This window comes from Protopterus annectens, chromosome 4.part1, assembly GCF_019279795.1.
Source record: "Protopterus annectens isolate FY-2018-M chromosome 4.part1, PAN1.0, whole genome shotgun sequence".
NCBI classification, from domain to species: domain Eukaryota; kingdom Metazoa; phylum Chordata; order Ceratodontiformes; family Protopteridae; genus Protopterus; species Protopterus annectens.
The window spans coordinates 493369419-493385561 of NC_056734.1; positions in this window are offsets into that span (position 1 = coordinate 493369419).

Genomic DNA, 16143 nt, shown 5'->3' on the forward strand with positions numbered 1-16143 from the left:
TCGCACAAAGAGGAGGCATCCCCGGTTTGAGTCCCACCACTCCCCTTTCTATTTTCTGTAGGAAATCTGTATAGAAAACAATTCCTGACATTTATCTTTTAAATATTAGTAGAAAGCATTGAAATGGCCTATGTAGTAGTGAACGATATTTTATATATATATATATATATATATATATATATATATATATATATATATATATATATATATAAAGACAAAATGGTTATGCATACTGATGAATGCATAAGTAACGTATCTTAAGCAACGTGAAGCTCTGCTAAGCAATGTTTACCAGTATTAAGCACATTTAAGTATAATTGCTCATAGCTTAGCACTGCTTTAACTAGCGCAATGGCTTTGCGTGGAGCTGCGCATCACTCCAACTAGCGAAAACAAAACATGTTTGCGCGTAGCTGCGCACTGCACCAACTAGCGCAACGTCACCCTACGTCAGGCAACGTACAGCAACGTAGAACAATGTTGGGCAAAGTTGAGCAAAGTTGGCTAAATGCAGCCACACCTCCTAGCTGGTCTGGACAGTAGTAAAATAAAAAGCAATAACAGGCCTCGAACCCGGGATACTGTGCACCATAATCACAGTACTAAACCACTAAGCCATGACAGCTTTTCACATGCATGCACTTTCAACACACACATACATATCAATGGAAGTTTACCCATTGCTAAGCAGGTGTGCTTTCAGGTGAGATTTTTCAAAACCGGCCAATCACAAATAAGTGCAGGAAATGAGGCATATTTAAGCCCCATAGGCGGGAATACTTGCCATAACTGGTTGTAGCTCCCATCTGCAGGCAGCATGGCTGGTGTTGGAGAGGGCTCTCGCTTTCGAGCGCAACGGTTGGGCATTGAGGAGTCAAAAGTGATGGTTTGGCTCCTCATCCATAATCATGATGACAGACTCCTGCAGGGCCAGTTCCAGGGCACTGAATGCAAAGTGGAAGCCTGGAACCGTCTAGCACATGATCTCACCAGTGCCACAGGTGTCCCTCGGACTGGTAAGCAGGTCAGACACCACTACTCAGACCTGAAGAGACGGAAGCAGAACCAACTGAACCAGTGGATACAGGAGGCCCGTGGGATGGAAAATGCCCCACTACTGAGTAGGTAGCCATGGAATGAAGTATGTAAGAATTGCTATTGTAGTCTATATTATGGATAGGTATATGTCTCAATATCACTTCATTTACCTCACAGCTGCAGGTGTCCATGCTGCGAATCAGCAAGCCTATGCAGATAGGCTGCTAAGGCTGCGCCACCAGGTAGGTTAGTAATTATTCTGCATGTATTGTTATATAAAATAAGTGAGAGAGCATGAAAAGAGAGTTGTAAACCATTAATAAAGGTATAATATGTCTTGAATAAAGCTTCTGCATGCACTGTAATATCAAATAAATGAGAGACCCTCTATAAAAGTGTGTAATGTAATTAATAAAGGTATAATTTCTGGAGTGTGTCTGTGTCACTTTCTTTGATATGTTGTTGTACTCTTGCATTATAGAAATATTACTGTTGTATCAAGCGCTGTCAACCCACACTTGGGTAGGCCCATATAAAGTGGAAAAAGGGAGTGCCAGTAGCTGTTAAGCATATATATACAGTCCTCAACAGTTGTTTAATGTCTGGCACGTATAGGTTAATCTGGCAAATGAGTAGCGTGTTATTGTGTTCCCCAGAAATGTCAGTGTGTGCTGCTAGAAATGTAGGGGGCTGTTAAAATATAATTGATAATGTCTCCTGAACACATCCAGATATGTAGATATATAAATATAAATAAAATATATAAATACGTAGCAGTAACATCTGCATCCTGGACAGTCTGTATGTCAGATACAGGTCAGGTATATAAAGAACTAGCAAAACCCATTTCACAATTTAACGGACATTGCTAAGTGTAATAATACATGTAGGGGATATATACATGCAGTCAATAGGAATGTAGTGTAAACTATAAGTACATATAAGTTGTTAATGGATGTATCTTTTTACAACCTACTGTATGTGCATAAACAATTCAATTCCACACGTCAATGGGTATGTCTAATCTCAAAACATTTGTTGGGACATATGTCCTATTGGTTCAAAAATATCTGTATTTACTTTGATGCATGTGCCCTGTTCAAATACCACGATCTTGGTGGCCTTTTGCCACCAATCAATCCTGCATGCTGTTGGAATGTCCACTGTTGTTTTATATATGCATGTGTTATGCTTGCTGTTCAACTGTTGGAACTCTGGTGTGTTGGGTTAATGGGAATACTACTGCATGCTGTTACAACTAATTTGGAATGCTGTTGGCTGCTAACAACCCATATTGTCATTAAATCCTCCTAAACCTAGAACGTATGGGAAGGCCGGTCCCAGCGGACCCATCTGTCCCACCTCAGCTGGCGATGGCACCTGGCACCAGCAGGTCCAGTGCCCAGCCCGGGACCTCCTCCTCCATTGGTCCTGTGCCACTTTCGGGTGGAAGCGCTGCAGGGGATGGGGCTCATCCCCCCATGCAAGCGTGGCCAGAAGAAGGCCACCTATCACCCTCTGAACGGTCCGGGCTGTGGTGCGTAGGGAGATCGAGCGTTCAGTTGCTGATCCTCTATGCCAGCTTGAGGCACGTGTGGCACAACTCACAGGTGACCCTGCCCATCCTACACAGCCCCCAGCACAGCCACCCTCTGGGCTGTGAAGGTGCAGTGGTGACTGCCCATGGGTGGGGATCTCAGTTCCACTGTTGCCATCTGTGGGCTCATGGGCTTGTGATTTCCAAACAGCCTTCCCCGTCAATGGTGTTCACCCACCACATGTGTCATATTCCGCCCCTGTATGCATCTTGTTTGTCTTGTCTGTTTACCTCCCCAACCTACCTCCCCATAAATACCCACTTCCCCTACCACACATTCCACTCTCACCTGAAAAAAAGGGCAATCTGCTCCCAAAAAATTATGCCCCATACATAGCTGCCCATTTTGCACACATGTCTGCTGGACACATAAACTGATATTTAATTGGCAGTACAACATACATTGTTGTCCTCACCTCTCTCTCAGGGGTGGAAGGTTTCATATTTCCCTCCAAATTTCTAGCATATGCACAGCTGTTGCTGTTAAGGAAATGGGCAGCTATGGACCTTCCCTACACCCATCCTGCAAATCCCGAGCTGTTTACCCTACTGTCTTTCCCTCTTTGTGCCCCTTTTTCACCGCTTTCCTATCTCCCCATTTTCTTTTCTTTCAAAGAAATGAGTGCAGGGGTTAGCGGGAGTAAGCACTTTTAAGCAGTAGTTAGCAGGTTTGTGCGAGTGTGCGCTTGTGCGTGCTTAGCTACGTATTGCTAAGTGTCACGCAAACCCACGCAAGCCAGCTTACAACTGCTTAAAAGTGCCTTAGTCACCCTGAATGTGAGGGCCCTTGTTATATTCAGCAGCAAAATAAAACACCTCTGTCAGTCTCGAACCCCGGGCACACTAGACTGCATGAAGTACCACTAAGCCACAACAGATATACAGCAGGCTGTTGCTGAAATAGATATATCATGCATCAGAATGACTGAATGTAAAGGAAAGATAGGAATGCCATAACACAAAACCTGTTTTGTGGAACTTTACCAGCAGTTGTTGTGGAATTGCATTACATGACTGTGATAACAGAACCAGCCATTCTAGTAGTAAATAATGTTACAGCAGCACTTTACAACCCCCACACATTATCATAGCAGGACAATCCCCACCCAAATGTACAAAATACCTGTGTGCTCAGGGTCCACCAAGGATGTAGGAAGGCATACTCAGTACTGGAATTCTCTAGTTTTCTTGAGCATCCTGTGCTAATGTCAACAATAAAAAAGCACAAACTGTGCAGAAGTGAGTACATTAATATTCACAGTATAGCAGTTCACAAACAGTACATGTGCCAAATGAATAAATCTCAATAACTACTTATGTATGGCAGCTAATTGTATAAGTAGAAAAGAAACTACATACTCCCACGTATCTTGTGTTAGCATTTGTAGGGGTGAGTACAATTCTACACTGACAACTGTGTACTGCAAGTGGCATCATTCGGGTCTGAGTACAACATTCAAATCACTGGCGACACCCCTAGTTTCAGATATAAGAAGTATACCAACCTTCTGACTTACACAATGGTGTCCACAGCAGCCAAGCATGGGCCCCACTTTGGAAAGCTGAAAGGGCTATGCCTACCTGACTTAGCAATTTATAGCAGTGGGTTGCTATGACAGTGAGTACTGCAATCACCACACAGCAGGCTGCATGCAATTACCAAATGGTGGCCAACAATTTGTGCAGAGGCCATCACATGCACATGTGCAGATACCTATAAAAGCAGGCTGTACTTGCTGTCCACACATGCAATCATTCCATTGCTCATACGGAGAGAGAGAGAGAGAGAGAGAGAGAGAGAGAGACAGAGACAGAGACAGACAGACAGACACCGACATCCACATCAACAGCAACACCAACAGCAACAGAAAAAAATAAATAAATAAAATAAACAAAAAAAATTATAATTAAACCAAAAAAAAAAGATATATATATATATATATATATATATATATATATATATATATAATTAAACCAAAACAATAAAAAAAAGACACACGGAACTGAAATTTACAAACACATACAAAGGAAAGGTATGTAACACATATGTCTTTACTGGCATGTTGTAGATGTTTTTGAAGAGTACTCTACAGACTTTGAATCCTCCATATGTGGCAGCAGTATGTATCTATGCACAGATGCCCTGCATAACTACTGCCATGGACAAATCTGTGTGTAGCTCTGTGCAGTGAGATATAACTGTGACATATGTAGCTCAGCATTAAATGTCAAACATCTGATCCATGTTATCTGTGTTCTGTACAGTAGTGTGTACAATGGCTGTTTCGGGGAGTAGTGCATACAGCTATATAAAAATGTTTGTGACAGAGTAACAAATGCATAATAGTCATATTAACGTGTAGCTTAGCATTGGCAACTGCTGTACCAGACTAGTATGCTAATCTAGCATTTGCAGCTATATATACACCCTCTAATATTACTGTATGCTCACATGTGACACCTGTTCATGCTGCAGTAAGGCCCAACAGTTCAGCCGTGAGGTCCACGGACTTACAACAGTGTGGACCTTGTGTGTGTATGGCACACACATACAGAGAGATCTTTCTGTGTCAGATATATTAGCATCTGTACATGTGCATAGAGCAAGGGACATACTGCAACTGTTTGTGAAGGGTGGACATATATATGTTGTTGAAGGTTGTTATGTGCATATTTCTATGTAGGTTGTAGTGTGTGGCAAACAAAACAGCATATAGTGCTAGTATATGACATTTGGTGGTTAAACACTGTGGGCATGATTCGTCAGGTTTGCAGTGTTGCAGCCAGTGAGGCCTGCTAAAGCTACATGGGCTGAGAACACCTTCAATGCATTCCGCACAAGACTGTACAATATTATTACATAACTGTATACCTCACAACCTTCACATAATTGATATTCCCACCATGAAAGGTGGACTGTATATATGCCCATATGTATATCTATATGTACACCAATGTATGTTAATATGTATGTGTATATATGTATATATGTATATATGTATATATATATATATATATATATATATATATATATATATATATATATATATATATATATAAAGAGAGAGAGAGAGAGGGTCATAGTTACTGCGACAGATGCCTGGTGACACAGCCATGGACTCAAGCTCAATGTTGAAACTGCATTGGCATCCCTTCTGGAAAAACTCTGTACCCATGAACTACCACATAGGTGGTAGTGTACCTAACACTGAAAGTGTGATAAGAGACCATGGGACACAGGTGGACAGTAGTCTCCCCTGTGATAATCAAGTCATGTAATCTGTCTATGTGGCACACCTCATCACATAAGGTGTGTCATCCAGGGAAATATAGGTCACTGTTCCCCTCTACTCATCACTCATAAAACCCATTATAGAGTATAATGCCCCATTTGGTATGTACCTCACAAGACATCTACAGCAACTGGAAATGGCACAGACATACCACACAAAGAGTAATATCGGCCTCAAACAGATGCCGTATGCAGACCATCCCACAAAACCACAGCTAGACTGTGTCGCATACCGCCTACCCAGAGGTGACCTCTGCCTAACATATAAAGCTATGTCAAACCCAGAGCTGTTGGAGATGCTCCACGTAAACAGATCACAATCCCTACGAGCTACACGCTCTAGGGACCTAACTTTGTCACCTCAATAAACAGAACATGCTGGAGGGATAGATTCCTATCTCAGAGACATCCCATACTCTGGAACAAACCACCTATCAATAGCAAACAAAGCTCCTCATTAGCAGTCGTCATGAATAATCCTGATGATTGGATGGGAGATAGGAAATACACCCTGTGAATCACCTCTGTGGCTCTGCCTAACAGGGGCACATGAAATTAAATTACATGTGAGTCAAAGGCCAGGGTAGCGTATGGCTAGGCATCTATAGGCCCTAGGGCCAATAGCCTATTACCTACCTATGAACCGATACACCCACATGTACTTGTTGCAATAATTGCTATGTGAAGTTGACTGAGTGTGATGGTGAATTTGTTGGTGAATGTGTCAAAGTTCTGTATATGTGTGATAGCTTAGTGGGAAACTGTTTCTGTCATGGTATTTTGTGTCCTAGCTCTGATCCCAGCAAAAGATGTGCATGCTATTGCTAGGCAGAAAAAGCTGTATGGCATACGGTCTGATGTAGTCCCTTGGTGTCGACTGGGGTGTGCCATTGTAGGCTAAAGCAGTACATGTATGCCTATTGATTGGTACTGCTGGTGAATCCAAATCCCGTATGAACTTTAGTACTACCTGAAGCTGTAGGCTTAAACAGCACAGTATGGTGTATGCCCACATTGCTTGTAACCACTGTTTTGTGTGTTCCCTGTAGTCCTCACAGATTACATACCTCAGGCATAAGGTTTTGTAAGTACTGACACACAGTACTGTATGGTACACAGGTAAAGCTCATCTGGGTGGCCATACCTTTGTGTCTTGTATGTATGTCTGATGTGTGTGTGGGTATGCCTGTAACATGCCCTCGGTCATATGTGTGTCATAGGATATAAGTGCATATCAAGCAACGTGTATAGTCTAGTACAGCAGTATGCCACCTATATTAACGAACGTGCACATATGTTAGGCAGGGGATTGCCATCAACAACTAGTGTGGTATACTGGTAATACTGTAACTGGACATTACAATCATTGCAATGGATGACATATTTCTTTATGCATTAGCTTGATATATACCTCCTGTGTCTAGGTGGAGCATTGTGTCGCATACAGTGTGCCATGTACTGTTGTATAGTCTTACATACTGGTTTCTCTTTGTTGCTGTGCAGAACATGGTTTGATATATAGAGCATGCCAGGCACTGTCAGGCAGTTGTGGGTTGAGCACTGATATGTGGTATTGAAAGTGTGTATCCTCTGACAGCCAATAGGTTGCTATATATGTCAGTTCAGTGATATCTGTACTTTAGAATGATGTGTGCCACATGTCTTGCTCACACTTATTGTTTCATTGTCTTCCAGGGTAATGGCTTATCATCACAACCCTACCTACAGCCAGGTAGAGGATGAAGTGATAACAACCAACCTGGTTCAGCACTACACCCTGCTGTTCTCAAGAACCATCCAGGACCAGCAAGAGTGGACTGCACTGTGGCAAGATGTTGTCCGTAGGGTAAGTGACATAGGCATGCATAACCGGACCTATGAGCAGGTACACCATCACTGCAGTGATTTACTTAGACATGTCCGGCAGCGTGTGTCTGATGTCCGTAGACAACAGCTTGCCACAGGTGGTGGGGTAGCCATCCATCCCCCCCTCACCAGAGCAGAGGAGCTGCTCCTGAGCCTGGTGGCTCCTGGTCAACAACACAACAGCAAACATGTATCATCATGGAGGCCAGAGCCACCCAGCGAGTTGACACGGAGCGTGCAGGTAACATGGCATATCTGTAGACTACTGTTACCTCTATTGGTAGATCATGCATATGTGAGATGTGTACTGTGTAGTTAGAAGATGTGGAGCCTGGTGTTGTGCAATACTGATAATTTGTAACATAATCTGTAGGCCTGTGACTGTCAACCATTGTACTACTGTAAGATTGCAAACCCACAGTAGCAATGCCACAGTAGTTGTAACTGACAAACTGTTTCATATCCTTGTAGGTCCCTCTGGTGTGACAGCAAGGCAGCAGGCCCATGCTGGTGAGTGTGTTCGACATTTAATATTGCAAATTAAATGTGCATGTCATAGGTGAGGTGTAGGCCATGTACACATAACACACCTACGCATAATGCATGCTGTGCATGTTTGCTGTGAGACTATGCACATCTCAGTAATGTGAGTAGCTGCCTGAAACACATGCAATACACAGAGCATCCCACACAATTGTGGCAATACTGTAGTGGACATTGGATAGGCAGAGTTGATACACATGCACACAACATACACAACTTTGTCATACGCAGTACACGTTAATATGCTACACATGGTGTATTCACACACCCGCTGTAAGGTCACACTCCAGTATCCCAAATGTCATTCACACAGCACACATAATATACCTGAGGGGTAGAGGCCTATCATGGGGCTGTGCGACACTCTTCAACACATAACACATTCATGTTAGGCAATGCTCCCTACTGGGCACCTTACAAACCCATGTAACAACTGGCTGTGAAATGGTGAATGCAGCCATGGTACTACAGTTCAGGTACAGCATGCTAGGTGCCGGTCTGGCACACATTTGTAGCCTTGAGTAACTACATGATGCTGCATGATGATGGCTCATGGTACTACACCCCACCAAGTTACAGTAATCACAGTACTATACATAGCATTCATTGCTATGCACCTCAATGTTGTGTGTGCAAACATATGCACCTATACACAATATGCATAGCAATTACCATTTGTACAAAGTGACACATATATGTCTTGTAATGCTATTGTGTATAGGTCACATGACACACATTGGGTATGTGTGATGTTTAATATTGCAGTTGTGTTGTAGCATGCCATGTCATGGCTGGCACTGGTATGAACACAATATGTCCTACACTCACCATAACCACAGTGCATTGGCTATGTTGAGCAATGGTATTCCATCAGGTATACATGCACCACTCATCCTGTGTGCATACATAACATACATGTGCTAAACCTGTGTCCACAGTTATCTGCTAAAGACACAGATGCTATAATCAGAAATGGATATCTATGTGACACACAGATACACATCCAGCCATGGTATGTATACCTGTGAGTGATAGTGCACAGGACACTGCAGAGCTTTTAATACTTGCACAGCAATGTTGTGTCCATGTACACATTGCATTCCAGGGTAAGGCCAATCACTGAACAATGCATCAAAGCCATGTATACTGTTATTAGCAAGGGCTGTCTACAGTCGCACTGCATGCTGTTGAGCAACACACGTCCTGCATGCTGACACGTGATATGACTGTTTGGCTTGTGATACTGTACCCCACCATCAACCACTATTGAGTATGTTCTGGATTGCTGCTGGTGTGTGTGTGTGTGTGTGTGTGTGTGTGTGTGTGTGTGTGTGTGTGTGTGTGTGTCTGCTTTAGTGAGGAGTGTATTTGTGTGCATGTGTGCATGTGTGCATGTGTTCATGTGTGCATGTGTTCATGTGTGCATGTGTTCATGTTCATGTGTGCATGTGTTCATGTTTTCATGTGTGCATGTGTTCATGTGTGCATGTGTGCATGTGTCCAGGTGTTCATGTGTGCATGTGTGCATATGTGCATGTGTTCATGTGTGCATGTGTGCATGTGTTCATGTGTTCATGTGTTCATGTGTGCATGTGTTCATGTGTGCATGTGTTCTGACATCATGTACAGGTCGTAAAGTGTGTTTCCTGTCTTCCTCTCACAGGTGCTGAGGTTGGGCTGGTTCACTGCAGCAGGGAACCCAATGTCACTGAGCCAAATAGTGATAATGAGGATAGGTGTGTTGAGGCACAGGCATGTTTGCCAGGGTCTGTCATTAGGCTACAAATCGACAGTACACAAGTGTCCACCCCGTCCATGCACACAGTCATACTGCCAATACATCCATCACCAATGCCCCTAGCTGAGGGACAGTGTACAGTCAGCATTGGCCAGGACAGTGTGGTATCTACGGCACATGCATCCCGACACAGCAGCCATACCCAGATGTCTGGAAGGGTACCACATAGGCAGATGTCCAGGGGTTCTCGTCAGAGCACTGCGGCTCATCATGCCCCTGGCAGACATGCCACAGGTCTTACAACCTCACGCATGCTCCAGGCTGTCATGGAGGCACTGGCACATATGGAATGGTACACCAGACAGGGACTAAGGGCACAGAGAGCACATACCGCTGTAATTGACAGTATCTGTGACCTAGCAGGTGCCATCCGTAATTACACTGAGGTCACTGATAGACATTGGGGTGAGACATTAGATGTCCTCCGCAATGTCATGTCCATGTGTCAAGACAGTGCAGGACAGTTGAGACGTCGACGTGGACATATGCCGGCAACATCAGCAGCTGGCAGTCGCCACGGACATCCCTCAAGTCACAGCGACTCCTGTAGTGCCAGTACCAGCCCCAGCAATGTTGGGGGTGGGCTGTCCATAGACCGTCCTAGAAAACCACGTGCACGTGGCTCTGGACAGTCCCAGCAGGGACCTGGGTCCAGTGTACATCTGTCCACCTCTGAGGATAGTACCCAGTCCGGCTTAGTACCTGATACTGTGAGTAGTACACCTGCCAGGCACAGGTACCATATCCGTGGCCAGAGACGGGATCTGTAAAGCCAGGCAGGTACATCCATGTATATGGCAGCCACCTGGTGGAACTGTGTGCATGCAGACACACACACACAGAAACCAGACATCAAGGGCTAAAACATACCCACACACATTACATCAACATTGGCCCATAGCAGTACTCTTGGCCCTCACACACACACACACACACACACACACACACACACACACACACACACACACACACACAAACATACATGTCGATTGTATGGCTCAATGTAGGGCTCTGGCAAACCAACCACACACCCTGTGCATATGATGAAACCTGTGCCACCTCCTGTCATCTGTAACATTGATGCAGGAACAGGCTACCGTGGTGCTGATGCACAGGTTGACTTTATAGCAGTATAGCAATGTTAGCATGTTGTCAGCAGTAAAGTGTAATGATATCCTTGAAGGTATTAGTTGAGCAGGCATGATGCATTAAAGCTATGTTTGTCAATGTAGTATTGTTTACACCAGTTCCAATAGTATATTGTCCACCCACGTGCCACTTGGCTGATGTGTGTAGTATTGGCAGCATGTGTTAGAGAGTGGACAGTACATGTGGGATGTGTGTAGCACAGATTTGCAGGTGTACATTTGTGAACATGGAGGCGGTGCACTGTCTGCATGTACAGGTATAGCAGACACATGGGCAGGGTGACATGCCCTGTATTACACAGTAACACTCCATAGTTCCTATTGGTGTCCAGTATGCATTGTACTGCACACATTGTGGAACTTGAGTACACATGTGTATGACATGGTTTGACACTGTGCTGTGGGTGATACTGTTACTATCTATCAATGTTTTGCATTCTGGTAGTATACATAATCTCAACAGCCTGACCATACACAATTGTTAGATGATGTCTTGACAACTGACACACAGATGTAGGACACACAGTAACATTTGGATCCTTCAGGTACTATACTATGCCAGTAACCAATGGTATTCACCTGCACCCATTCCTGAGACTACTCCTGTTTGGCATATAGCTCTCTTAGGTACAAGCAATCACAGTAGGGATATGTCCGTCCATGTCTGGAAATGCATACTGTGGCCTATAATGCATTATCCAGATGACACACACATCCTCCACAAGGGTATCATACAGACAGACACCTGTTGTCAATCCCATGCTGTAAAGCTATAAGCCAACTAAAGCATAGTCATCCACCTTTACAAAACATAGTATCCCCACAGTACCACATAGGTGGTAGCCACCAGCATGTTGAACAGGTACCAATGTGTACATGCAGCCAAGTGTTACATCACCTCTACTGTGGTAATCACACTTCCAAAGGTATTTTGAAATCCCTCGGTGTATCACATAAGCAATAAGGGGTCTGCATGCATATCCACAAAGGTTGTTCTACACCTATAATGAATAGCCATCATTGACAGACTTTGCTGCGTTTGAACAGGTCTGAAATATACCTCAGCCATAAACCCTCACTCACACTATGCAATAGAAACCATAATGAGTGTGTGTGATACGGATGACCTAGGCCAGGGATTACTGCAGTGGCTGGGCTTGTCATAAGCATACAGATGTGAACTAAGGTCTGGAAAGCAGCAGAACACTCTGGCAAAGATGACAGATGTGTTCATGGAGAAAGCAGGGTTCCCACCTATGAAATAATTGAGGTCACGTGTACGTATATGTATTTGCCACACAGCTACCTGACATGTGCAATGCACATACTGTTGTCATACTGATATGTCATACAGTAGTAAAAGCAAAACCCACAACACATTGGCCAACAGTGTCACACACATAGAGCACACACACACTCACCAAGTGCAGGATTCAAACCCCTACCTAACTACTGTATGATAATAGAGCAGCACACATTACCACAACGTGCTATACACCTTATTGGAAGTTTTTCTTTCCACAGGTATATTTGTAGGATGGTGACATCATTAGACTTGACTAAGATAAGTATACTACTTTTAAAGTGTTTTACTACTCTCCAAAAAGGTTACTCCTTTCCCAGGAGTTCACACACAAACAGTTGTCAAGTACAGGATTCAAACCACTACCTAACTACTTTACGATACTAGAGGTGTACGCATTAACACGACACACTATACAGATTACTGTGAGTACTCTTTCCACAGGTATATTTGTAGGATGGTGACATTATCAGACTTGACAAAGAGAAGTATCCCACTTTTAAGGTGTTTTACTACTCTCCAAAAAGGTTGCTCCTCTTCAAGGAGATCACACACCAATAGTTGTCAAGTGCAGGATTTAAACCACTACCTAACTACTTTATGACATTAGTGGAGTATGCATTTACACAACACGCTATACACATTACTGGAGGTTTTTCTTTACACAGGTATATTTGTAGGATGGTGACATCATCAGACTTGACAAAGTTAAGTATACCACTTTTAAGGTGTTTTAGTAGTCTCCAAAAAGGCTGCTCCTTTCCAAGGAGATCACACAGACACATCAAGTGCAGGATTCAAACACCTACCTAACTACTTTATGATACTGTAGGAGTACGCATTAATACGACATGCGATACACATTACTAGAGGTGTTCCTTTACACAGGTATATTTGTAGGATGGTGACATCATCAGACTTGACAAAGTTAAGTATACCACTTTTAAGGTGTTTTAGTAGTCTCCAAAAAGGTCGCTCCTTTCCAAGGAGATCACACACACACAGTTGTCAAGTGCAGGATTCAAATCCCTGCCTAACTACTTTATGACACTAGAGGAGTACGCATTTACACAATGCGCTATACACATTACTGTGAGTTCTCCTTTCCACAGGTATATTTGTAGGATGGTGACATCATCAGACTAGACAAAGTGGGCTACTTTAGGTGACATTAGGTGGGCTACATAGAAAGAATTTCTAAACATTTTGGCCATGTGATCATCAAAGGAGAGTTTACTATCTCCCTGGGTCCCCAGGGCCATAATTACTTTCTCCGTACATACTGGATTACCACCTATGTGGTAATTTGTGTGCACTTTGTTTTATCCAAAGGGGATGACTATGCATTCTTTGGCATTCTGTTTGAGGGCATTGTTTTGACACCAGGTATCTGTCTCTGTAAGATCCTTCTGGAGGATGTCTGTGTCAGCCGTAGATTCAATTATGGACCACAGTTAGCAGTCATCTGCAAACCTGTTCAGCCATACTCCTCCCGTGTTTGCCTGTACCTCTGAGCAGTATCTACTGAACAGGTGGTGTTCCAGGACCAAGACCTGTGGGATGCCATTTGTGACTGGTTTATAGTCGGACATGGCACCCACAACTCTGAACATGTGTGTTTGATCTGTGAGCCAGGTGCCCACCCATCCTGTGACATAGCTGTTAATGTTCAAGCTGGTATGCTTGTCCATGATGACAGAGTGGGGAATGGTGTCGAAAGTCCTTAGTGAGGTCCAGGTGGGCTGCGTGGACTACTTTCACCTCTATCTATGTCCTTGGTAACTGTTTCAAATGAGTCAACTAGGTTTAGGAGGCAGGATCTGCCTTTAACAAAGCCAAGTTGGGTAGAGTCCAGTGTCTGCAGGTCCCCAATGTCTCTGTTTATGGGTTCCATGATAATTTGCTCCATAGCTTTGCAGACCAGGCTGAGTAGACCTATAGGGCAATGGTTTCCAGGTTCTGTTGTGGCACCCCCTTTGTGGAGCTGGATGACTGTTGGTGTATGCCATTCTTTGGGTACATAGCCTGTGGTAAGGTTGAGTCTGGACAGTGAATGTAGGTGAGGGTGTAGTTCCTTTTGGGGCTGGTGTAAGATGTAGCCTGGAACACCATCCTGTCCCATTGATGCTGTTTTCTTAGCTTTGGAGAGGGCTGTCTTTACCTGCATGTCCATGAAGTCTGGGACACTGCATTCTTCTGGGATGGACACAGACCCTTTTGGGGGTGATGGCGGTGGAGTTTGCACTGAACCTGTCCCCCAGGATGTAGCCACTGTAAGTTGGTTCAGGTATTTCTTGCCATTTGTCAGTAGCTGACAGCATATTTAGAAGTTGCCACCTAAATGTTTGGTATAGCTAACGAAGGATTTGTGGTTGTTATTCTTACATTCCTTGGCAATTTGTCTTTAGAAACTGGCCTTGGATTATTTTATGAGCAATCATTGTTTCTTCCTAATAATGATCAGTGATGCCTTTCCTTTTGTGAAGTTTGCTCTATCGTGTGTTCATTTCCTCCTTCTGTTGTATAGCTTTTTTATGTGCAACGACCACCAGATTGTTTTCTTGTTTTTGGAGGAGTGTATCTTGGTTTTATTTGGCATGTCTCGATCCCTGCATCCCTGTAGATGCTCATAGAATCCACTTGTAAATGATTTGGCAGATTGTATAGCATTATCCTATAGCAAGGGGGTTTTGGAACTTTCCACTTTGGTCTTGGGAAGTGTGCAGTTTGCTTTTGAAAATGTCTTCACAGTGGTTTACTTGACTGGGGGTGGGATGTGGATGTCTAGTGTGATCACTTTATGATCTGATATTACCAGCGAGGGGTTTATCTCTGCCGTGGAACACTGGTACCCCATGTTGGTGATGATCAGGTCCAGTATGTTGTCACCTCAAGTGGGAGTGGTGACCAGCTGTTCCAGGGTGTTTGGGTTTTAAACTCTAGGAAACATTGGGCAAAGGACATTGTACACAAGTAATTCTCCCACTCAATGTTTGGGTAGTTGTATTCTCCTCATATAATGACGTTTGATAGGACCTTTATATTTTCCACTGTTCTCAGGAATACTGAGTGAGGTTCCTGAGACAAGGTAGGTGATCTGTAGCAGGCTACAATCTGATAAGCAGCTTTGCCCAATGTTAGTTGCACTTGCATGGTCTCCAAGGCCTCATGCTGTGCCACTAACCTGATGGTGTGCGTATCCATAAGGTAAATGGATACACCCCTTCCTTTTGTATTTCACTCGTGGTTTTGGGTCCAAAGATCAGAGGATTTGTGAGTGTTTTATATGGAGCATGTCCAACAGCTCTGTGTTTGACATAGCTTTGTATGTTAGGCAGAGATCACCTCTGAGTAGGCGATATGTGAGAGAGTACAGCTGGAGCATTTAGAGATGGTCTGTGTATGGCATGTATTTCAGGCCACTAATGCTCTTTGTGAGGTATTTCTGCAGGCTTTCCAGTTGTTGTACATGTCTTGTGAGGTACATAGCAAAAGGGGCGTTGTACTCCATTATGGATCTAGCGAGTGATGAATAGAGGGGAACAATGTCCTCTTCTA